This window comes from Oncorhynchus masou, unplaced genomic scaffold (assembly GCF_036934945.1).
Source record: "Oncorhynchus masou masou isolate Uvic2021 unplaced genomic scaffold, UVic_Omas_1.1 unplaced_scaffold_874, whole genome shotgun sequence".
Classification (NCBI taxonomy): Eukaryota; Metazoa; Chordata; class Actinopteri; order Salmoniformes; family Salmonidae; genus Oncorhynchus; species Oncorhynchus masou.
This window is the reverse complement of record NW_027015202.1, coordinates 245,489-271,762: the sequence shown is the minus strand read 5'-3', so window position 1 is coordinate 271,762 and position 26,274 is coordinate 245,489. Positions and strand designations below refer to the sequence as shown.

Sequence of the window (26,274 nt, the reverse complement as noted above, 5' to 3'; positions counted from 1 at the left end):
TTCCCTCTCTACCAACCCTCTTTGTCCCTCTCTACCAACCCTCTCTGTCCCTCTCTACCAACCCTCTCTGTCCCTCTCTACCAACCCTCTCTATCAACCCTCTCTCCCTCTCTACCAACCCTCTTTGTCCCTCTCTACCAACCCTCTCTACCAACCCTCTTTGTCCCTCTCTACCAACCCTCTCTACCAACCCTCTCTGTCCCTCTCTACCAACCCTCTCTTCCAACCCTCTATGTCCCTCTCTACCAACCCTCTCTTCCAACCCTCTATGTCCCTCTCTACCAACACTCTCTACCAACCCTCTCTGTCCCTCTCTACCAACCCTCTCTCCCTCTCTACCAACCCTCTCTCCCTCTCTACCAACCCTCTCTCCCTCTCTACCAACCCTCTCTGTCCCTCTCTACCAACCCTCTCTACCAACCCTCTCTGTCCCTCTCTACGAACCCTCTCTACCAACCCTCTTTGTCCCTCTCTACCAACCCTCTCTACCAACCCTCTCTACCAACCCTCTCTGTCCCTCTCTACCAACCCTCTCTACCAACCCTCTCTGTCCCTCTCTACCAACCCTCTCTACCAACCCTCTCTGTCCCTCTCTACCAACACTCTCTAAAAACCCTCTCTACTAACACTCTCTACCAACCCTCTCTCCCTCTCTCCTCCAATCTGTATTTCCTTTCTTCTTAGTTAAAGTGATAAAACAGCACCATATCCCCCATGTGGTGTAATGTTTGACTCTTACAGTGAGAGGGCACAATGAGTAATGTGTCTGCCTATGGCTGTTCTGAGAGCAGACGGAAGCCAGACAGTCACCATTGACCCCTAGGCGGTTCGGGAGATCCGTACCTGATCCTGGACCTGTCAGTTTGTCTGTGTCTGTGTCCTAAGGGCATCTATCTGAACAGTCTGTAGTTGTCGTGTCCTGATGATGTGTGGATCAACAGTCTATAGTTGTCATGTCCTGATGATGTGTGGATCAACAGTCTGTAGTTGTCGTGTCCTGGTGATGTGTGGATCAACAGTCTGTAGTTGTCGTGTCCTGGTGATGTGTGGATCAACAGTCTGTAGTTGTCGTGTCCTGATGATGTGTGGATCAACAGTCTGTAGTTGTCGTGTCCTGGGCCAGATGATGTGGATATTTTGGCTGTGAAGCAGTCTGGATTGTAAAACTGATCAACCGCTGCATTCTGAGAGTATGAGAGAATGACAGAGTGTGTGTATGTGAGTGTGTGTATGTGAGTGTGTGTATGTGAGTGCGTGCGTGTGCGGAACGTGTGTGTGTGCGTGTGCGTGCATGTGTGTGCTTGCTTGTGTGTGTGTGTGTGTGTGAGAGAGAGAGAGCATGAGAGAACGAACGTCCAAGTCTCATTGGCCCTGTTATGACAGCCCCTGGCTTGCTGAGCTGGTAATGTCATGTGACTGGATGGGTCCCTTCTAATGACTCCATAGATGTTATGATGAAGTCAGTCATCCAGTCAGTCACTACAGAGCCTGCCCACTGGGCACAGACATCGTTTCAACGTCTAGTTTTGATTTACATTTGGTTGAGTTGTCAACTAGCATGAATTCAACGTGAAATCAACCAAAAATCTCACCACGTCATTGGATTTAGGTTAAAAGTGAGGTGGAAAAAATACACGAGTCCCTTATGTAGATGACTTTTTGCAAATCCAATAGTTTTCCACGTTGATTCAACGTCATCACATTACATTTATTGGTTGAAATGATATGGCAAACAATGTTGGGTCAACCAGTTTTTGCCCAGCGGGGGTCGCTTTGGTTCTGAGCATGCTTCAGATGCATCCTCTATAATATCATCCTCTATAATAACATCCTGTATAATAACATCCTCTATAATAACATCCTCTATAATAACATCCTGTATAATAACATCCTCTATAATAACATCCTCTATAATAACATCCTCTATAATGACATCCTCTATAATGACATCCTCTATAATAACATCCTCTATAATGACATCCTCTATAATGACATCCTCTATAATAACATCCTCTATAATAACATCCTCTATAATAACATCCTCTATAATAACATCCTCTATAATAACATCCTCTATAATGACATCCTCTATAATGACATCCTCTATAATAACATCCTCTATAATAACATCCTCTATAATAACATCCTCTTATAATAACATCCTCTATAATAACATCCTCTATAATAACATCCTCTTATAATAACATCCTCTATAATAACATCCTCTATAATAACATCCTCTATAATAACATCCTCTATAATAACATCCTCTATAATAACATCCTCTATAATATAATGCCGTACTACTAGCCTCTAAGTTCTGGGTTCATAAGTGTTAAGATGAAGAGATGAGCTCCACCCTCTGTCTTTGCATGTTACGGGCAAGTCTATTGGCCAAACGTCCCCTCCCCTTACGAAATATGAAAGATGCAAAATCGTCATTGATCCAAATAACCAGTGATGAAAAGCCCAAGCACCAGAACTATTGTCGCTTGTTAGCTATGTTGCCCATAGTATAGATATACAGAGGCTTGCGAAAGTATTCGACCCCTTGGCATTTGTCCTATTTTGTTGCCTTACAACCTGGAATTAAAATAGATTTTGGGGGGTTTGTATCATTTGATTTACACAACATGCCTACCACTTTGAAGATGCAAAATATTTTTGGTGAAACTAACAAGAAATAAGACAAAACAAACTGAAAACTTGAGCGTGCATAACTATCCCCCCCCTTTGCAGCAATTACAGCTGCAAGTCTCTTGGGGTATGTCTCTATAAGCTTGGCACATCTAGCCACTGGGATTTTTGACCATTCTTCAAGGCAAAACCGCTCCAGCTCCTTCAAGTTGGATGGGTTCCGCTGGTGTAGAGCAATCTTTAAGTCATACCACAGATTCTCAATTGGATTGAGGTCTGGGCTTTGACTAGGCCATTCCAAGACATTTAAATGTTTCCTCTTAAACCACTCGAGTGTTGCTCTAGCAGTATGCTTAGGGTCATTGTCCTGCTGGAAGGTGAACGTCCGTCTCAGTCTCAAATCTCTGGAAGACTGAAACAGGTTTCCCTCAAGAATTTCCATGTATTTAGCACCATCCATCATTCCTTCAATTCTGACCAGTTTCCTAGTCCCTGCCCATGAAAAACATCCCCACAGCATGATGCTGCCACCTCCATGCTTCACCGTAGGGATGGTGTTCTTGGGGTGCTGCAAGGTGTTGGGTTTGTGCCAGACAAAGCGTTTTTCTTGATGGTCAAAAAGCTGAATTTTAGTCTCATCTGACCAGAGTACCTTCTTCCATATGTTTGGGGAGTCTCCCACATGCCTTTTGACGAACACCAAACGTGTTTGCTTATTTTTTTCTGGCCACTCTTCCGTAAAGCCCAGCTCTGTGGAGCGTACGGCTTAAAGTGGTCCAATTAGGCGGCCCTCTCTTGGCAGGTTTGTTGTGGTGCCATATTCTTTCATTTTTTATAATGGATTTAATGGTGCTCCGTGGGATGTTCAAAGTTTCTGATATTTTTTTATAACCCAACCCTGATCTATATTTCTCCACAACTTTCTCCCTGGCCTGTTTGGAGAGCTCCTTGGTCTTCATGGTGCCCATTGCTTAGTGGTGTTGCAGACTCTGGGGCCTTTCAGAACAGGTGTATATATACTGAGATCATGTGACAGATCATGTGACACTTAGATTGCACACAAGTGGACTTTATTTAACTAATTATGTGACTTCTGAAGGTAATTGGTTGCACCAGGTCTTATTTAGGGGCTTCATAGCAGAGGGGGTGAATACATACAGTACACACACCACTTTTCCTTTTTTTATTTGTAAGTTATTTTTAAGTTATTTTTTCCATTTCACTTCACCAATTTGGACTATTTTGTGTATGTCCATTACATGAAATCCAAATACAAATCCATTTAAATTACAGGTTGTATTGCAACAAAATAGGAAAAACGCCAAGGGGGATACATACCTTTGCAAGGCACTGTATATACCATAGTATAGATCTATGTAACCATAGTATAGATCTATATAACCATAGTGTAGATCTATATAACCATAGTGTAGATCTATATAACCATAGTGTAGATCTATATAACCATAGTATAGATCTATATAACCATAGTGTAGATCTATATAACCATAGTATAGATCTATATAACCATAGTGTAGATCTATATAACCATAGTATAGATCTATATAACCATAGTGTAGATCTATATAACCATAGTGTAGATCTATATAACTATAGTGTAGATCTATATAAACCATAGTATAGATCTATATAAACCATAGTATAGATCTATATAACCATAGTGTAGATCTATATAACCATAGTGTAGATCTATATAACCATAGTGTAGATCTATATAACCATAGTGTATATCTATATAACCATAGTGTATATCTATATAACCATAGTATAGATCTATATAACCATAGTATAGATCTATATAACCATAGTGTAGATCTATATAACCATAGTGTAGATCTATATAACCAGTGTAGATCTATATAACCACAGTGTAGATCTATGTAACCACAGTGTAGATCTATGTAACCATAGTGTAGATCTATATAACCATAGTATAGATCTATATAACCATAGTGTAGATCTACATAACATTAGTGTAGATCTATATAACCTTAGTATAGATCTATATAACCATAGTGTAGATCTATATAACCATAGTGTAGATCTATGTAACCATAGTGTAGATCTATGTAACCATAGTGTAGATGTCACGTAGAGTAGGCCAGAAGGCTAAACTGGATAACCTAACCTCTATCAAAATAAAAAGATGGCGGAACCGCAAAAGTTCTTCTGTGCAAAGGTGTTTATTTACAAGTGATTCCGGAACAAAAAAACAACAGTACTGCCATCAACGTCTACCTTATGGGACAGCTTAAAAACAATGCTGCCCCATCCACAGCTCAATCCAAACTGCCTCTCCATGACTGAAAGAGAGGCTCCTTTTGTAGGGCTAGCCCCTCCCCTCAGAACAATTAACCCTAATTAATTAATCAATTAACAATACAAACCTACATTTTCCATGAACTAAACATACTAAAGGATATACATTGCAACACAGTTTTAAACAATATCACAACATAACATTTACAACATTACATCACTACTGACAATATCTTTCAATATGCCCATATGCATTTATGAGCCATTTGGGACAGGCACTATAAAGCCAACCCAATTCCCTTAGCTCGGGTCCTTTTCCAGCATACCCGGAAGCTACAGAGATGGAGAGAGAGAACAGAACAAACAAACAATGCGCTCATCCACAACATTGATAAGTATAATAATTATTGTATCTCTCAAATATGAACATTGACAAGTGTGAAATGCATGCACCAAGACAGAAGTTAATTTGTGTGTCGACCCACATTGTTAACTTATCTTATAATGGCGCAGGGAGGAGTGATGAATATGTGTGTGCGTTAAAGAACCAAATGCTGCCCGCGGCCAGTGACGGACTTCTACGTCACATTACCTTCCTCCTCTCCTGAAGCGACCATGTTCGGGAGCCTTGATAGGTAGTCCGCAGTAACGTTCTCTTTTCCTGCCTTGTGACGGACACAGAACCTGAAGGGCTGGAGCTCCAGATACCACCTGGTCACACGAGAATTCCGGTCCTTCATGGTCTTGATCCAGGTCAGTGCTCTGTGGTCCGTGTGCAGGTCAAATTCCCTCCCAAGAAGGTAGTAACGGAGGCTATCTAGGGCCCACTTTATAGCCAGGCACTCCTTTTCAATTGTAGAATACCTGGTTTCCCTGGGCAACAGCTTCCGACTCAGGTACAGCACCGGAAGCTCTTCTCCTGGCTCCCCTTGGGCCAGTACAGCTCCAATTCCTACAGCCGAAGCGTCCACCTGCACGAGAAATCTCTTCTGAAAATCAGGGGTCTGGAGAACAGGGAATGAGCACAGTCGTTTTTTCAGCGTCATGAAGGCTTCCTCACACTCCTCAGTCCACTTCACAGGGTTGCTGGCCCCCTTCGAAGTGAGGTTGGTCAGAGGGACAGCGATGGTCAAAAACTGTGGAATGAATCTCCGGTACCACCCTGCCAGACCTAGGAAGGACTTCACCTGTGTCTTGGTTCTGGGTTGAGGGCTATTCCAGATGGACTCCACTTTCTCCACCTGAGGCCGAACTTCACCCTTACCCAGCTGGTAACCCAGGTATTTTGTCTCCTGTTTCGCCCACTCACACTTCAGGAGGTTAAGCGTGAGGCCTGCTTCATGGATCTTCCCCAGTACTCTGCTAAGATGCTGTATGTGCTCCTCCCAGGAGTGGCTGTAGATCACCACGTCGTCCAAGTAAGAGGCACAGTAATCGTCACAGTCCTGGAGGACCTTGTCCATCAGCCTCTGGAAAGTCGCAGGGGCCCCATGAAGGCCAAACGGCATGACCTTGAACTGGAACAGGCCCATTGGCGTCCGGAATGCAGTGTAGGCCTTGGATTGTTCATCCAGGGGCACCTGCCAGTACCCTTTGCAGAGATCCAATGTGGTGATGTAATGAGCTCTACCTATTCTCTCCAGTAAGTCGTCAATGCGGGGCATGGGATAGGCATCAAACTGGGAGATGGCATTCACCTTACGGAAGTCCATGCAGACGCGCAAAGAGCCATCCTTCTTTGGGACAATGACAATAGGGCTGCTCCATTCACTTGAAGATGGCTCGACAACATCCATCTCCATCATGGTGTGGACCTCTTCCTTGAGGGCTACCACCAGCCTCTCAGGCACACGGTAAGGATGCTGGCGGACAGGGTTCTGGCCAAGTTTCAAACGAATGACGTGTTCTAGGACTTTGGTTCTTCCTGGTCTCTGACTGAAGAGGGCCGGATACTTGCCAAACAGCTGCTTCAGCTCATCTTGCTTGTCTTCTTCCAGTTGAGCCAGTATGACTTCTGCTCGTTATTTCCATGCCTCTGTGACCCCATCCGACTCATCCTCTTCTACTCTGCGGACCAGAAAGGACTTTCCTTTGGAGAGTTCCTCTTTCTCCTCCCAGGCCTTGAGAAGGTTCACATGGTAGGTTTGCTTCTTCTTACCCTTGTCCGGGTGCAGCACCTCGTAGGTCACTGGGCCCATCTTCCTCCCGATTAGGTACGGTCCTTGCCATTGCGCAAGGAGCTTGCTGGTAGACGAGGGAAGGAGGAGCAGGACTTTCTGTCCTGGCTCAAACTCTCTGTGGCGAGCGTGCTGGTCATAGCCTCTCTTCTGGGCCTTCTGGGCTTGCTGAAGGTTTGCTCTAGCTTCCTCTCGGTACCGTTCCAACCTGCCTCGCATCTGGAGGACATACTGGACAATCCCCTGTCCTGAGGTAGCTACTGGGGAACCTTCCCAGCACTTCTTCAGCAGGTCCAGTGGTCCTTGCACTGGCCATCCATAGAGGAGTTCGAATGGCGAGAAACCTGTCGATGCCTGAGGCACCTCCCTGTAAGCAAAAAGCAGAAAGGGTAACCACTTATCCCAGTCTTTACCAGTGTCAGCCACAAACTTCCTCAGCATGTTCTTGAGCGTTTGATTGAATCTCTCTACGAGCCCATCCGTTTGGGGATGGTAGGGAGTAGTCCTCAAGCCTTTAATGCCCAGCTGTCGGTGGAGTTGAACCATCAGTCGCGAGGTGAAGTTTGTCCCTTGGTCCGTCAGGATTTCATCTGGGATTCCTACACGAGAGAAGAGCTGAACAAGAGCACTGATTATTTTTGGAGTGGTTATGGAACGGAGTGGGAAGGCTTCTGGGAACCGGGTGGCATAGTCACAGATCACCAATATATACTTGTAACCTGCACTACTCTTCTCCAAGGGTCCAACAATGTCCATTGCAATTCTCTTGAATGGGGTAGAGATAACTGGCAGTGAACATAGAGGAGCCCGTTCAGACCTACGGACAGCACTGGTTTTCTGGCACGTGGGGCATGATTTGCAGTATTTTTGTACATCAGTATACATGGAGGGCCAAAAGAAACGGGAGCCTAGCCTAAGATAGGTCTTATGTTGCCCTAGATGGCCTGCCCATGGAACTGTATGTGCAAGGTTGAGAACAAGTGGTCTACAGGTAGATGGCACCACCAACTTCCTGCTATCTGCCTCTGACCCAAGGTAGAGTATGTGGTTGTCTACTGTGTAAATCCCCCCACATGAAGATTGACTGTCCCCAGCTAAGGCCTTGTCAAACAAACATTTCAAGGTTGCGTCAGACTTCTGCAGTGTAGCAAAATTTTGTGGAACATCCCATTGCACCTCTAACCCAGACACATCAGCAACAGGTACAGGGGTTCCCACATACTTCTCAAGACGCCGCTGGCGGCGTGACTTTCTGGGCCCTTTGGTTCCCCCTCGCACAGACTATCACACAAGTCAGGCAGAGGTTGTAAACCAGCTTTGGCCTGGGCACGAGTGACAACTGAACATGCCATCTGAACATCAGACTGGCAAACTGACTGCCCATATAGCTGACCCCCCACACTTCCTAACAGATCAGAGAGTACAGGCACATCCCTCCCCAAAATCATCTCAAAAGGTAGCTTCTCCATTACCCCAACTTTGAGGAGGTATTTCTGACCCTGAATCTCAACTGTGAGTTCAGCTGTGGGCTGCTGTGACTGGTCACCATGGACACATTGGATCAGTGTCTGATGACCATAATCAATGTCATTAACAGGTACATTACCTTTTCTGATCAATGACAGGGAACTGCCGGTGTCAATCATTGCAGTAAGACTTTTACCATTCACTTTTACAGGTACCAAGCATGACCCTTCCTGAGTCTGTCTATTCTGAACACCATCCCCCTCTCTGGGTACATAACAGTAACCTGAGAGCTTGGATTTACGTAGCGGACACATTGAAGCTTTGTGCCCCTGCTGCCGGCAGTAAAAACAGGTCAGACCCCTCCCATCAGAGCAAACTGCATGATCCCTTACCTCCCTCCCAGACACATAACCCCCAGAGTTACCTCCACCATCTCTGGCGTTTCTGATGTCCCTTGTGTCTCTGAGACTCCTTGGAGCGGGTGCTGCAGGTTGTGGTGGGCCCCCTTTACGTGCATTAAGATACTGCAGTGCAAGCTTGGCCGCCATAAGCCCGTCCTTGGGCTCGTGCTCTCGGACCCAGGTTCGAATGTCGTGTGGTAGAACCTGTAGAAGTTGCTCGAGGATGATGACCTCCCCGATTTCGTCCTGTGTCTTCTCCCCCGGTCGAACCCATCGTCGGTAGAGACCCTTGAGGCGGTGGTACGTCTCTGTCGGCGACTCACCCGATGGCGTTGATGCAGCTCTGAAGCGTTGACGGTAGGTTTCCGGTGAGATGTCAAACTTCACCAGCAGCGCTTCCTTCAAGCCCTTGTAGACATTGGACAGCCCCTCATCCATTGCTGTGTAAGCCTCTAAGGCCTTGCCCGTGAGCAATGGGACAAGCCTGCAGGCCCACTCTACCTCAGGCCACTGCCACGTCTTAGCCATGCGCTCAAACCTCAGCAGATAGTTTTCAATGTCCTCCCCCTGCTGGTATGAGGGCATCTTTGGCTCCTTCCTCAGGAATGCTGGAAGATGGACGTTAACACTGCTGGACTGGTCTCCTGGTACTGGCCTCATTACTGCTTGGGGTGCCTGCTGTGGAGTTGAAGTCCCTGCTGCATTGAGCCTTTGTCGTCCTGGTGTTGGAAGACCCAAGCTTGGGCTCTCACTGACGAGTTCCGCCTGGTGGGGAGCTGTGAGGATAGATTGGCGTAGGCCACGTAACTCCTGCTTGAGGTCTTCGTCCCTCCTCTCAAGGCAGGTGAAAAGTTGCTGAAAAAGGGTTACCATGGTTGGGTGTGGTTCTGGTCCCCCAACTGCTCCTTCAGTCAGCAGCTCACCCAGTTCTGGTTGTCTTTGGCCCCGCGGTCGGGCTCCTAGTTTCTCATACTTGACCTCTTCTTCACCAGACGATTCCATGGTATTCCACCCCGGTTCAACTTCAGGTACCTTTTCTGACAGTTGATGCTGTTGCTGAGAACGCAATCCTGAACGCATTCCTTTACCGCTCTTTTTGGAATTCACTGCTTTGCGGTACGCCATCCCACCACTGCCACCATATGTCACGTAGAGTAGGCCAGAAGGCTAAACTGGATAACCTAACCTCTATCAAAATAAAAAGATGGCGGAACCGCAAAAGTTCTTCTGTGCAAAGGTGTTTATTTACAAGTGATTCCGGAACAAAAAAACAACAGTACTGCCATCAACATCCATCGTGGTCCTGTGTGGCTCAGTCGGTAGAGCATGGCGCTTGCAACGCCAAGCGTCGTGGGTTCGATTCCCGCTGGGACCACCCATATGTAAAAGTAGTGGCCCCAGCCGACTTGTAAGTCGCTTTGGACAAAAGCGTCTGCTAAATGGGATATATTATTATTATTATTATTATTATCTACCTTATGGGACAGCTTAAAAACAATGCTGCCCCATCCACAGCTCAATCCAAACTGCCTCTCCATGACTGAAAGAGAGGCTCCTTTTGTAGGGCTAGCCCCTCCCCTCAGAACAATTAACCCTAATTAATTAATCAATTAACAATACAAACCTACATTTTCCATGAACTAAACATACTAAAGGATATACATTGCAACACAGTTTTAAACAATATCACAACATAACATTTACAACATTTCATCACTACTGACAATATCTTTCAATATGCCCATATGCATTTATGAGCCATTTGGGACAGGCACTATAAAGCCAACCCAATTCCCTTAGCTCGGGTCCTTTTCCAGCATACCCGGAAGCTACAGAGATGGAGAGAGAGGAACAGAACAAACAAACAATGCGCTCATCCACAACATTGATAAGTATAATAATTATTGTATCTCTCAAATATGAACATTGACAAGTGTGAAATGCATGCACCAAGACAGAAGTTAATTTGTGTGTCGACCCACATTGTTAACTTATCTTATAATGGCGCAGGGAGGAGTGATGAATATGTGTGTGCGTTAAAGAACCAAATGCTGCCAGCGGCCAGTGACGGACTTCTACGTCACAGTAGATCTATGTAACCATAGTATAGATCTATATAACCATAGTGTAGATCTATATAACCATAGTGTAGATCTATATAACCATAGTGTAGATCTATATAACCATAGTGTAGATCTATATAAACCATAGTGTAGATCTATATAAACCATAGTGTAGATCTATATAAACCATAGTGTAGATCTATATAACCATTGTGTAGATCTATATAAACCATAGTGTAGATCAATATAAACCATAGTATAGATCTATATAACCATAGTGTAGATCTATATAAACCATAGTGTAGATCAATATAAACCATAGTATAGATCTATATAACCATAGTGTAGATCTATATAACCATAGTGTAGATCTATATAACCATAGTATAGATCTATATAACCATAGTGTAGATCTATATAAACCATAGTGTAGATCAATATAAACCATAGTATAGATCTATATAACCATAGTATAGATCTATATAACCATAGTGTAGATCTATATAACCATAGTATAGATCTATATAAACCATAGTGTAGATCTATATAACCATAGTATAGATCTATATAACCATAGTGTAGATCTATATAACCATAGTATAGATCTATATAAACCATAGTGTAGATCTATATAACCATAGTGTAGATCTATATAAACCATAGTGTAGATCAATATAAACCATAGTATAGATCTATATAACCATAGTGTAGATCTATATAAACCATAGTGTAGATCAATATAAACCATAGTATAGATCTATATAAACATTTTGTAGATCTGACATTGAAGTCGGAAGTTTACATACACTGAGGTTGGAGTCATTAAAACTCATTTTTCAACCACTCCACAAATTTCTTGTTAACTTCTTGAAACTCCCCATCCCGGATCCGGGATCGTGACTAAAGCCTCAGGCTCATTAGCATAATGCAACGTTAACGATTTCTGAAAATCGCAAATAAAATTAAAATAATGCGTTTGCTCTCAAGCTTAGCCTTTTCTTAACAACACTGTCATCTCAGATTTTCAAAATATGCTTTTGAACCATAGAAATTGACTAATTTGTGTAAGAGTATGCAAAGCTAGCATAGCATTTTGTGTAGCATGTAGCACGCAACATTTTCACAAAAACCAGATAACCAAATAAATAAAATCATTTACCTTTGAAGAGCTTCTGATGTTTTCAATGAGGAGACTCTCAGTTACACACCAAATGCGCAGTGTTTCCTAAAAGCGTCTGTGTGTAGGAGAAATCGTTCCGTTTTCTACATTGCGCCTGGCTACTGAAACGAACCGAAAATGCAGTCACCTACAACGTAAAACTTTTCCGGATTAACTACATAATATCGACCGAAATATGGCAAACGTTGTTTGGAATCAGTCCTCAAGGTGTTTTTTCACATATCTCTTCATTGACATGCAGTTCGTGGAAGCTTGCTTTACTCTCTGTATTGTTTGGAAAAATACTGGCAGGTGACTTTTGCGCACCAATTTCGGCGCAGGACACCGGGCGGACACGTGGTAAATGTGGTCTCTTATGGTCAATCTTCCAATGATCTGCCTACAAATACGTCACAATGCTGCAGACACCTTGGGGAAACGACAGAAAGGGCAGACTCATTCCTCTTGCGTTCACAGCCATATAAGGAGATCATGACAAACAGAGCCTCAAAAATCCTTGTCATTTCCTGGATGCCATCTCATCTTGGTTTTGCCTGAAGCTCACGTTAAAGGGCACGCACAGAGAAGATCTTTGTATTTCTGGACACGTCAGAGTGTTTTCTTTCGAACAGTAGCAATTATATGCATAGTCGAGCATCTTTTTGTGACAAAATATCTTGTTTAAAACGGGAACGTTTTTCATCCAAAAATGAAATTGCGCCCCTAGAGTTCCAACAGGTTAACGAACTATAGTTTTGGCAAGTCTGTGCATGACACAAGTATATATCTATATAACCATAATATAAATGTCACGTCTTAACAAGGTGGGTGGAATCAGGCGCAGAGAGCAGATAGTGATATGACAGTTTATTCTCCGGCGAACAAAAAACACGGTCAACCCAACACACACAGGGTGAACAACCCAACACACACAGGGTGAACAACCCAACACACACAGGGTGAACAACCCAACACACACAGGGTGAACAACCCAACACACACAGGGTGAACAACCCAACACACACAGGGTGAACAACCCAACACACAGGGTGAACAATCCAACACACACAGGGTGAACAACCCAACACACACAGGGTGAACAACCCAACACACACAGGGTGAACAATCCAACACACACAGGGTGAACAATCCAACACACACAGGGTGAACAACCCAACACACACAGGGTGAACAACCCAACACACACAGGGTGAACAATCCAACACACACAGGGTGAACAATCCAACACACACAGGGTGAACAACCCAACACACACAGGGTGAACAACCCAACACACACAGGGTGAACAATCCAACACACACAGGGTGAACAATCCAACACACACAGGGTGAACAACCCAACACACACAGGGTGAACAACCCAACACACACAGGGTGAACAACCCAACACACACAGGGTGAACAATCCAACACACACAGGGTGAACAACCCAACACACACAGGGTGAACAACCCAACACACACAGGGTGAACAACCCAACACACACAGGGTGAACAACCCAACACACACAGGGTGAACAACCCAACACACACAGGGTGAACAATCCAACACACACAGGGTGAACAACCCAACACACACAGGGTGAACAACCCAACACACACAGGGTGAACAACCCAACACACACAGAAACAATCCAACACACACAGTGAACAATCCAACACACACAGGGTGAACAACCCAACACACACAGGGTGAACAACCCAACACACACAGGGTGAACAACCCAACACACACAGGGTGAACAACCCAACACACACAGGGTGAACAACCCAACACACACAGGGTGAACAACCCAACACACACAGGGTGAACAACCCAACACACACAGGGTGAACAACCCAACACACACAGGGTGAACAACCCAACACACACAGGGTGAACAACCCAACACACACAGGGTGAACAATCCAACACACACAGGGTGAACAATCCAACACACACAGGGTGAACAACCCAACACACACAGGGTGAACAACCCAACACACACAGGGTGAACAATCCAACACACACAGGGTGAACAATCCAACACACACAGGGTGAACAACCCAACACACACAGGGTGAACAACACAACACACACAGGGTGAACAACACAACACACACAGGGTGAACAACCCAACACACACAGGGTGAACAATCCAACACACACAGGGTGAACAACCCAACACACACAGGGTGAACAACCCAACACACACAGGGTGAACAACACAACACACACAGGGTGAACAACCCAACACACACAGGGTGAACAATCCAACACACACAGGGTGAACAATCCAACACACACAGGGTGAACAACCCAACACACACAGGGTGAACAACCCAACACACACAGGGTGAACAATCCAACACACACAGGGTGAACAACCCAACACACACAGGGTGAACAACCCAACACACACAGGGTGAACAACCCAACACACACAGGGTGAACAACCCAACACACAGGGTGAACAACCCAACACACACAGGGTGAACAACCCAACACACAGGGTGAACAACCCAACACACACAGGGTGAACAACCCAACACACACAGGGTGAACAACCCAACACACACAGGGTGAACAATCCAACACACAGGGTGAACAATCCAACACACAGGGTGAACAATCCAACACACACAGGGTGAACAACCCAACACACACAGGGTGAACAACCCAACACACACAGGGTGAACAACCCAACACACACAGGGTGAACAATCCAACACACACAGGGTGAACAATCCAACACACACAGGGTGAACAATCCAACACACACAGGGTGAACAATCCAACACACACAGGGTGAACAACCCAACACACACAGGGTGAACAACCCAACACACACAGGGTGAACAACCCAACACACACAGGGTGAACAACCCAACACACACAGGGTGAACAACCCAACACACACATGGTGAACAACCCAACACACACAGGGTGAACAACCCAACACACACAGGGTGAACAACCCAACACACACAGGGTGAACAATCCAACACACACAGGGTGAACAATCCAACACACACAGGGTGAACAATCCAACACACACAGGGTGAACAACCCAACACACACAGGGTGAACAACCCAACACACACAGGGTGAACAATCCAACACACACAGGGTGAACAATCCAACACACACAGGGTGAACAATCCAACACACACAGGGTGAACAATCCAACACACACAGGGTGAACAACCCAACACACACAGGGTGAACAATCCAACACACACAGGGTGAACAATCCAACACACACAGGGTGAACAATCCAACACACACAGGGTGAACAACCCAACACACACAGGGTGAACAACCCAACACACACAGGGTGAACAACCCAACACACACAGGGTGAACAACACAACACACACAGGGTGAACAACCCAACACACACAGGGTGAACAATCCAACACACACAGGGTGAACAATCCAACACACACAGGGTGAACAACCCAACACACACAGGGTGAACAACACAACACACACAGGGTGAACAACCCAACACACACAGGGTGAACAACCCAACACACACAGGGTGAACAATCCAACACACACAGGGTGAACAACCCAACACACACAGGGTGAACAATCCAACACACACAGGGTGAACAACCCAACACACACAGGGTGAACAATCCAACAACACACACAGGGTGAACAACCCAACACACACAGGGTGAACAATCCAACACACACAGGGTGAACAATCCAACACACACAGGGTGAACAATCCAACACACACAGGGTGAACAACCCAACACACACAGGGTGAACAACCCAACACACACAGGGTGAACAACCCAACACACACAGGGTGAACAACCCAACACACACAGGGTGAACAATCCAACACACACAGGGTGAACAACCCAACACACACAGGGTGAACAACCCAACACACACAGGGTGAACAACCCAACACACACAGGGTGAACAACCCAACACACACAGGGTGAACAACCCAACACACACAGGGTGAACAATCCAACACACACAGGGTGAACAACCCAACACACACAGGGTGAACAACCCAACACACACAGGGTGAACAATCCAACACACACAGGGTGAACAATCCAACACACACAGGGTGAACAACCCAACACACACAGGGTGAACAACCCAACACACACAGGGTGAACAACCCAACACACACAGGGTGAACAACCCAACACACACAGGGTGAACAACCCAACACACACAGTGTGAACAATCCAACACACACAGGGTGAACAACCCAACACACACAGTGTGAACAATCCAACACACACAGGGTGAACAACCCAACACACACAGGGTGAACAACCCAACACACACAGGGTGAACAACCCAACACACACAGGGTGAACAACCCAACACACACAGGGTGAACAATCCAACACAGGATAAAGACAGACCGGAGAATAACAACACAAGATACACTGACTGACATGAATACACAAATAACAATCCAGCACAAAACAAGGGCGGGACAACCTACTACATATACAGACACTAATTAACTAAACAACACACAGGTGAAACCAATCAGACAAAACCAACAGATACACGAAAAGGGATCGGTTGTGGCTAGTAGGACGGTGACGACGACCGCCGAGCACTGCCTGAACAGGCAGGAGAGCCAACCTCGGCGGAAGTTGTGACAATAAATCTATATAACCATAGTATAGATCTATATAACCATAGTATAGATCTATATAACCATAGTATAGATCTATATAACCATAGTATAGATCTATATAACCATAGTGTAGATCTATATAACCATAGTATAGATCTATATAACCATAGTATAGATCTATATAACCATAGTATAGATCTATATAACCATAGTATAGATATACAGTGAGGAGAACAAGTATTCAATACACTGCCGATTTTGCAGGTTTTCCTACTTACAAAGCATGTAGAGGTCTGTAATTTTTTATCATAGGTACACTTCAACTGTGAGAGACAGAATCTAAAACAAAAATCCAGAAATTCACATTGTATGATTAATAAGTAATTCTTATTTACAATGACGGCCTAGGAACAGTGGGTTAACTGCCTTGTTCAGGGGCAGAACAATATATTTCTACCTTGTCAGCTCGAAGGAATTTGATTTATCAACTTTTTGGTTACTGGCACAACGCTCTAACCACTAGGCTACCTGCCTCCTCGACACTCTAACCACTAGGCTACCTGCCTCCTCTACACTCTAACCACTAGGTTACCTGCCGCCTCTACACTCTAACCACTAGGCTACCTGCCTCCTCTACACTCTAACCACTAGGGTACCTGCCTCCTCTACACTCTAACCACTAGGCTACCTGCCTCCTCTACACTCTAACCACTAGGCTACCTGCCTCCTCTACACTCTAACCACTAGGCTACCTGCCTCCTCTACACTCTAACCACTAGGCTACCCTGCCGCCTCTACACTCTAACCACTAGGCTACCTGCCTCCTCTACACTCTAACCACTAGGCTACCTGCCTCCTCTACACTCTAACCACTAGGCTACCTGCCTCCTCTACACTCTAACCACTAGGCTACCTGCCGCCTCTACACTCTAACCACTAGGCTACCTGCCTCCCCAATTTATGCAGAAATCCAGGTAATTCCAAAGGGTTCACATTCTTCTTCTTGCCTCTATATTATAACCATAGTCCTGATCTATGGTGCCGCATTTCTGCCCGCGAGAGATTACCGTACTACTAGCACACTTGGAAAACCAATCAAGCGCTTGGAGATCAACTGATTCATTGAATTATCTTTGTTAGTATTGGGCTGTAACAAAAGCCTGCACATCTTGTGAGACATCAGGACTAGAATTGCAGAACACTGTTTTTGATTCTAGGTTTTGTTGTGAGCGGTCAGTAGGCTGGCATGGGGATGAGAAATTCCGTATGGTCTCGCTGTGGAGAGCTGGGCATCCTTGGCATCCTGGTTTGGGCACAAAGCGTTCAGCGCCTCCCGCTCCTGTTGCCAGAGATTGCCGCCCACATGCTGGTCCTGGGCAGACACAGCACAGACTGCTGGGAAACGGCCAGCCCTGGGAGGCTGTCTATGACATGACACCCTACCAGATAGACACGCATACTGTACACTCGCTGACACTGCCCACCCCTCTGTGTATCTTGGGGAAGTGACAGCATTCTATTTCCTGTGTCTGTCTCTCTTGTGGGCTGCGTGCCTTAGCAAAGAGGATGGTCCAATGCGGGCACACACACACACGCACATTCACGCGCACCGCACACTGCACTTGCTCCATGAACGTTAAGCATCTTCAATAGAGCTCTGCAGCTGCTGTATCCAATAGTATTGAATGAATATAGAGCTCGTTGGCTGCTTTATCCAATAGTATTGAATGAATATAGAGCTTGTTGGCTGCTTTATCCAATAGTAGTAATGAATATAGAGCTCGGCGGCTGCTTTATCCAATAGTATTAATGAATATAGAGCTCGTTGGCTGCTTTATCCAATAGTATTAATGAATATAGAGCTTGGCGGCTGCTTTATCCAATAGTATTAATGAATATAGAGCTTGGCGGCTGCTTTATCCAATAGTATTAATGAATATAGAGCTTGTTGGCTGCTTTATCCAATAGTATTAATGAATATAGAGCTCGGCGGCTGCTTTATCCAATAGTATTAATGAATATAGAGCTTGGCGGCTGCTTTATCCAATAGTATTAATGAATATAGAGCTCGGCGGCTGCTTTATCCAATAGTATTAATGAATATAAAGCTCGTTGGCTGCTTTATCCAATAGTATTAATGAATATAGAGCTCAGCGGATGCTTTATCCAATAGTATTGAATGACTCAATGTATAGCTAATACATAGTTGAAACATTAAATTAAAATATGCTGAATTATTCACAAGCAGGTTAAAAACTACTGACAGCAACAGGAGAAATGTTGTACTATAACACACAGGGGTTTCTTTACACTATACATATCTTGCCCTCCAGCTAACTCTGCTGTGTATAAAACATTGAAATGTTGTACTATACACACAGGGGTTTATCTTGGAAGAGAGGATGGGAAATTCAGTAAGCAATCAAATATGTGATTTATATTTAGTCGAGAGATAGACGTAGAACTACACTATAGTGATTTATATTTAGTCGAGAGATGGCTGTAGAACTACACTATAGTGATTCATATTTAGTCAAGAGATGGCCGTAGAACTACACTATAGTGATTTATATTTAGTCGAGAGATAGACGTAGAAGTACACTATAGTGATTTATATTTAGTCGAGAGATGGCTGTAGAACTACACTATAGTGATTTATATTTAGTCAAGAGATGGCCGTAGAACTACACTATAGTGATTTATATTTAGTCAAGAGATGGCCGTAGAACTACACTATAGTGATTTATATTTAGTCAAGAGATGGCCGTAGAACTGCACTATAGTGATTTATATTTAGTCAAGAGATGGCTGTAGAACTACACTATAGTGATTTATATTTAGTCAAGAGATGGCCGTAGAACTACACTATAGTGATTTATATTTAGTCAAGAGATGGCCGTAGAACTACACTATAGTGATTTATATTTAGTCAAGAGATGGCTGTAGAACTACACTATAGTGATTTATATTTAGTCAAGAGATGGTCGTAGAACTACACTATAGTGATTTATATTTAGTCAAGAGATGGCCGTAGAACTACACTATAGTGATTTATATTTAGTCAAGAGATGGCCGTAGAACTACACTATAGTGATTTATAGTGAGTCAAGAGATGGCTGTAGAACTACACTATAGTGTATGTTATGATTGTGGATATTACTTAGAGGACCCGTTGTATCTGATAAGTGATGCGGGTGAGGTGATGGACATACCTCCTATTGCCACAGCCTGTTTCTCTATTCCTACTTCTATAGTTAGGTCTCTGTAATACATGATCTGTCATACATGATCTGTCATACATTATCCGTAATACATTATCCGTAATACATTATCCGTAATACATTATCCGTAATACATTATCCGTAATACATTATCCGTAATACATTATCCGTAATACATTATCCGTAAGATACATGATGCACAACAGGAACCTACAGTATTTGTGTGTGTGTGTGTGTGTGTGTGTGTGTGTGTGTGTGCGTGCGTGCGTGCGTGCGTGTGCGTGTGTGTGTGTGTGGTGCATTCTCAGTGGAACTTCTATATATTCTCTCTGTTGTTTGACTCAACCGTCTGGGTATCTATGGTGATCAGGTTACAGTCTGTCTTCAGACTCATTTACATAATCATATAGTGCCTGTTACATCCTGGTTCATATTCAGTAATTATATACAGATGTAGGATTTTAATTTGAGCCTGTTTGCTACAGCAGGAAAATAATCCTGCAGCAACAGTAAATGTGAATTATTATGTGGATTATAAGTAATGGACATTTGTAAGGGTTGAAGTCTGAAATGTAAAAGTGGAAATGACAAAAAATTCAGAATCCTTTTTTCAAAACCCAAATACGATACAAGTTATGCCACAACAGGGTGATCAAATTAAGATCCTACATCTGCAGTGGATCATAGAGCAGGATCTTCACATGGTACCATATTAACGCCCATTCTCTTGATGTTCAACATACAAACCTTGTATAAAATATGTTAAATTTGTACCTTTTTAATAAAACAACGTCAGATCTTCAACATTATATAGCCACTATCAGAAGAAGAAAAACAACAGGCTGGGCAGCACCTCCTACTGGAGAATGTATCTATCTACAGATACTCTTTGGTCTCCCATCGAGTGATTTAACCAAGCCCTTGCCCTGCCCTCCTTAGCGATGATATTTGTCACTTTTGACTTCAAATGTACTATTGTGAGTGATTGTTGTGAGATCTGGGGCGGCAGGGTAGCCTAGTGGTTAGAGTGTAGAGGTGGGAGGGTAGCCTAGTGGTTAGAGTGTAGAGTTGGGAGGGTAGCCTAGTGGGTAGAGCGTTGGACTAGGAACCAAAAGGTTGCAAGTTCATATCCCCAAGCTGACAAGATACAAATCTGTCGTTCTGCCCCTGAACAGGCAGTTAACCCACTGTTCCTAGGCTGTCATTGAAAAGAAGATTTTGTTCTTAACTGACTTGCCTAGTTAAATAAAATTTAAAAACAAATAGATTTACTGTTGCTGTCAAGGTCATTCTAAAGTGTAGGTTTAACAGAGCAAATGAAATATCGCCATAGTTTTACCAGTTTAGTATCATCACTAATATTATTTATGCCTGTATACTGTTTACAAAGTCATCAACAGCTGTTGTTTCAATTCAGCCCAGGGTTCAAGTTTAAGATGGTCTTCAAGGAAGTAGGGTTTCAGATGCTTCCTGAAAGATGGGCAGGGACTCCGCTTGTCCTGCCTTTAGGGGGAAGCTTGTTCCCCTGTTGGGGTGCCCGGACAAAGAGCTTTGACTGGGCTGAGCGGGAACTGCCCTCCTGCAAGGGTGGGAGGGCCAAGAGACCAAAGGTGGCGGAACAGAGTGCTCAGGTTGGGGTGTAGGGTTTGACCTCAGGCTATGGTTGTAGGGTTTGACCTCAGGCTAGGGTGTAGGGATTGACCTCAGGCTAGGGTGGGAGGGTTTGACCTCAGGCTATGGTTGTAGGGTTTGACCTCAGGTTGGGGTGTAGGGTTTGACCTCAGGCTAGGGTGTAGGGTTTGACCATAACCTGATTTTTTTCCTTTAACTTAGATTCTTGGTTGAGATGGAGAGATGAATCCATCTCCTTCAAATGTTGATATTTGGTTGCGTTGACAACCAAACACAATTCAACATCCCTTTTGAAATACAGCAAATGGCCCATTAACTTGTTGACAAATGATTTGTTGGATCTCCAACTCATCCAAAAATCAAAGTTAAATAATGGGATTTAGCCAGTGGCTCAGGTGGGACTATCCAAGCAGTAGATATACATATCCTTTAAATGTTGATATCTGGTTGTGGTGTCAGCTAAACACATTTCAATGTGACTTTAATGTGACTTTAAACACAGTAAATAGACTAAAGTTAAGGCTGTCTTATTAAACTAATGTCACATTCAACCTTTAAAATATGGCCATGTAACTGTTATTCATTTTACTTATGTAGTAGTATATGTTCAAGATGACATGCTAAGGTCGTAGGTCAGTGGAGATGTTCACAATTGCTATAATAATCTGTACCAAATCTCAAACTGCATTGATCACTTGTTATGTTATTAATTTTAAGGTTACTGTAACTGTAAATGTCTACTTATGTAGTAGTATATGTTCAAGATCACATGCAAAGGTCGTAGGTCAGTGGAGATGTTCCCAATCTGCTCAGAATCACCAACAGCATTGATCACTTGCTCTATGTACGTTTAATGTAATCTCACCTAGCTGCAATCCAGGTGATTTGGTTCTGCTATTGAATGAAGCACAGTGATAATACATTCATACAGTAAATCCTATAACTAAATTAAATCTGACATTTTAATTCCAAATTTTATTGAACTTTGTTGTGCTTTTAAATGGTTGAAAGTGCAGTGATAACTCATTTAGATGAGAACTAAACCAAAAGGAAATCAGACATGGTTTTTCTATTGGAATCTGGTTGTGCTTTCAGATGGTTGAAAACAACACACAGTGATAACACACAGTGATAACACACAGTGATAACATAGTGAAAACATAGTGAAAACATAGTGAAAACATAGTGATGACATAGTGAAGACATAGTGAAGACATAGTGAAGACATAGTGAAGACATAGTGATGACATAGTGAAGACATAGTGAAAACATAGTGAAAACATAGTGAAAACATAGTGAAAACATAGTGATAACATAGTGAAGACATAGTGATAACATAGTGAAGACATAGTGAAAACAGAGTGATAACATAGTGATAACATAGTGAAGACATAGTGATGACATAGTGATAACATAGTGATAACATAGTGATAACTTATAGTGATAACTCACAGTGATAACATAGTGATAACTCATAGTGATAACTCATAGTGATAACATAGTGATGACATAGTGATAACATAGTGAAAACATAGTGATGACATAGTGATAACATAGTGAAAACATAGTGATAACATAGTGATGACATAGTGATAACATAGTGATGACATAGTGAAAACATAGTGATGACATAGTGATAACATAGTGAAAACATAGTGATAACATAGTGATGACATAGTGATAACATAGTGAAAACATAGTGACAACATAGTGATGACATAGTGATAACATAGTGATAACATAGTGATAAGTCATTGTATATTCAGCTAACTATTGGCTGTCTTTTTGAGTGGGTGTATATAGGTTGTAATCGCATTGGTCAACGTCTCAACCAAATATTAGCGAATGATCCACGTTGAAATGCCGTGCTGTGTCCAGTGGGCAGTTTTTCTTGTTTTGTCAGTAAAATTCCCAGAAGTGTATCTGTTTGCAGAGCTAGACAAAAACATGAATGTGATCAGACTCCTCTGAGAATTTAAACAGGAAAATGCAGTTTGTTTGTTTATTTAGCGCAATACATTGCTACTGTAATAACTACAGTATAAAGGACTACGTAATTAAATCCTATCCCAAAAACTCAGATCATTCTAAGAAAAATAAATAGAACGAGACTCCATATCTTTGTGTTGCCATGGTGTCATTGTGTTGCCATGGTGTCTTTATGTTGCCGTGGTGTCTTTGTGTTGCCATGGTGTCATTATGTTGCCGTGGTGTCATTACATTGCCATGGTGTCTTTATGTTGCCATGATGTCTTTATGTTGCCATGGTGTCATTATGTTGCCATGGTGTCATTATGTTGCCATGATGTCTTTATGTTGCCGTGATGTCTTTATGTTGCCATGGTGTCATTATGTTGCCATGGTGTCATTATGTTGCCATGGTGTCATTACTTTGCCATGGTGTCATTACGTTGCCATGGTGTCATTACGTTGCCATGGTGTCATTACGTTGCCATGGTGTCATTACAGATCCCAACATACTTCCTCTGTAGGTTGTGGTTCCACTATAAGTGCTGCGTTAGCTTTCACACAACAGAACTTTGCCTTTCTCTGCTGTGATGCTGGCATTCCCTCCACATGTTGGTATAGATTACCTCTGGCTCACGTTCATGACATGAAGACTTGTCTCTGTGGCGTGTGTTTATGATACAGTAATGACTCCAGATCCCGGGGGGGGGGGGGGGTTAAGGGTGCACCCATCCTGCCCCCGGGTGAAGGGTAAGAGCTGATATAACCGTGGGTGAGAACAGAGAGGGAGAGAGGGTCATAGGACTTCCGTGCCCGAACCAAACCCTCCCCCTGAACTGTACACTGAACACTCCATATCGGTCTGTACATATATCACCCCCATACACCCTACTGTACCGATACTCAGTGCAATTGTTCTTATCACAAGGAGCTAATTGGGTTCATTTTGGTCCCACTGAAGTGGCTAGATAAACAGTACTGAGTATGTGGGCAGATTAATTACAGAGGAATGTGTTTGGTTGAGCCCTTGATTGGTGCTTCTGTTTGTAGATGCTTATACCAATGGTAAACCAACCCCCCCCCACACACACACACACCTAAACCCTGCCTGTCCTATTTCAGACCATAAACCTCAACGGCTGCCAGTGGAACCCTGTGTACAGTGGTTAAACCATGATATAGGGAAGCCAGAACCGTTTCAGCTCCTTGTGTTGTTGCAATGACTAGTTATTTATGACTGCTAGTTGTCCATGGCAATGGCATTCTACATCATTAGGTTTGTGTGGCCAGATGTGTCTGTGGAATGGGGAACATTCCGGAACACTTCTGTTCTTGACATTCTATAACAGAACATTCCATTTACAGGCTATACTCATAGACTACCGTTCCTCTGTGCATGTCATGTAGTTTACTCAGAGGTGACCAGAGTATTACACACGTGGTGTCCTGAGTACCCCATTGACCAGATTATTACACACGTGGTGTCCTGAGTACCCCATTGACCAGATTATTACACACGTGGTGTCCTGAGTACCCCATTGACCAGATTATTATATAAGTGGTGTCCTGAGTACCCCATTGACCAGATTATTATATAAGTGGTGTCCTGAGTACCCCATTGACCAGATTATTACACACGTGGTGTCCTGAGTACCCCATTGACCAGATTATTATATAAGTGGTGTCCTGAGTACCCCATTGACCAGATTATTATATAAGTGGTGTCCTGAGTACCCCATTGACCAGATTATTATATAAATGGTGTCCTGAGTACCCCATTGACCAGATTATTATATAAGTGGTGTCCTGAGTACCCCATTGACCAGATTATTATATAAATGGTGTCCTGAGTACCCCATTGACCAGATTATTATATAAGTGGTGTCCTGAGTACCCCATTGACCAGATTATTATATAAGTGGTGTCCTGAGTACCCCATTGACCAGATTATTATACATGTGGTGTCCTGAGTACCCCATTGACCAGATTATTATATAAGTGGTGTTCTGAGTACCCCATTGACCAGATTATTATATAAGTGGTGTCCTGAGTACCCCATTGACCAGATTATTATATAAATGGTGTCCTGAGTACCCCATTGACCAGATTATTATATAAATGGTGTCCTGAGTACCCCATTGACCAGATTATTATATAAGTGGTGTCCTGAGTACCCCATTGACCAGATTATTATATAAGTGGTGTTCTGAGTACCCCATTGACCAGATTATTATATAAGTGGTGTCCTGAGTACCCCATTGACCAGATTATTATATAAGTGGTGTCCTGAGTACCCCATTGACCAGATTATTATATAAATGGTGTCCTGAGTACCCCATTGACCAGATTATTATATAAATGGTGTCCTGAGTACCCCATTGTGGGAACCAGTGGATTAGTTGACATGATCTTGACTTTTCTCTCAAAACAATTAAATGGCAATAAAACCTATTGGATTCATTCATCCCCCTCAGAATGTTGCTGTTGAAAGTCTGTGTGTGTGTGTGTGTGTGTGTGTGTGTGTGTGTGTGTGTGTGTGTGTGTGTGTGTGTGTGTGTGTGTGTGTGTGTGTTGGAGAGAAAGAGGGAAAGATGATGTTTAGTCTGCCTGAGTGTGATTTAATGAAGAAAATATTTAAGA

General features: G+C 43.5%; 1 protein-coding gene across 1 annotated transcript in view; it reads left to right on the top strand.

Annotated features, from left to right (window-relative positions):
• LOC135537940 (collagen alpha-1(XXVI) chain-like) overlaps nt 1–26,274 on the top strand; it is an 83,383-nt gene that overhangs the window by 19,227 nt on the left and 37,882 nt on the right. The window lies entirely within an intron of this gene.